Source organism: Lucilia cuprina, chromosome 3 (genome assembly GCF_022045245.1).
Source record: "Lucilia cuprina isolate Lc7/37 chromosome 3, ASM2204524v1, whole genome shotgun sequence".
NCBI classification, from domain to species: domain Eukaryota; kingdom Metazoa; phylum Arthropoda; class Insecta; order Diptera; family Calliphoridae; genus Lucilia; species Lucilia cuprina.
This window is the reverse complement of record NC_060951.1, coordinates 4,227,979-4,229,295: the sequence shown is the minus strand read 5'-3', so window position 1 is coordinate 4,229,295 and position 1,317 is coordinate 4,227,979.

Below are 1,317 nucleotides of genomic sequence, written 5' to 3'. Positions count from 1 at the left end.
AGAACTAGAACAGAACTAGAACAGAACTAGAACAGATCTAGAACAGAACTAGAACAGAACTAGAACAGAACTAGAACAGAACTAGAACAGAACTAGAACAGAACTAAAGCAGAACTAGAACAGAACCAGAACAGAAATAAAACAGAAATAAAACAGAACTAGAAAAGAACTAGAACAGAACTAGAACAGAAGTAGAACAGAACTAAAACAGAACTAGAACAGAACTAGAACAGAAATAGAACAGAACTAGGACAGAACTAAAACAGAAATACAACAGAATTAAAATAGAACAAGATCGAGAGCTGATCTGGAACATAGCATCAAGAGATTGCGCATTAAGAAAAGAACTAGAATTGCTGTAGAATTGAGGCTACTGTAGCTGTTTTGCAAAGTCTGCTTTGTTTGCATTCAACATTTGTTGATTGAATTTCTATAAAAAGTTTATTTCTTATTTGTTAAAACGATATTGTCTTAACATTTCTTTAGAAGAAAGTATTGAAATGAATAACAATTTATTTGTTACAAAAATCAAATAACCGTTTGTTTTTTTCTCCCCATTTCGGCAATCTCAGCGTGTTGAACAAATATTGATGATTTTTTATGTTGAAGATTAAAAAGGTTTTTTTTTCGGCAATAAATTCAATTTAAGATAAGAAAATACATGATTTGGGTTTTAAAAATCAATAGAAACTCTTAAGATAAGTGTTCTAAGTATAGGAGAAAAAAAAAGAATAATTCTTTTAATATAGCGACTTTAAAAAATTTGTAAGGAAATGTGTGAGCCTTCAAATAGCTTATTTATTTGCTATGTAAATTATTTTGCCAGTATTTTTGTTGCTTCTTAATAAACTGCATTTTGAGTAGAATATGCGCCTTTCTTGGTGCGTTAGGGTTTGGTGGGTGAGACTAGGAATGATGTTAAATTGTTTTTGAGCATATAAATTACAACAATTTCCTTTTTTTTTTTTTTTTATTTTATGCTTTTTTTCGGAGGTTGTTTGCCTGGTAATTTATGCGGGTCGTTAAAAACCACATACCTTTTGCGCTTTTTTTCTGCCTTTTAATTTATGTAAAACACAGAATAAAATTGTTCTAGTGCTAGGAGAGTCAATATATTGCACACGTACCAGAGAAATGAGTTATAAATTAATGGCTTTTTCTGGCAGCGAAACTTCAGACGTCGTAATAAAGTGTTTAATATAAATCTTCTTAAATTAGTTTTCAATATTTTTAAATAAATTTAGTGTTTTTTGTTTAAATTTAAAGGAAAATTTAATAAAAGCGACAGGCGACAATTTAAAAATAATAAAATCTTTC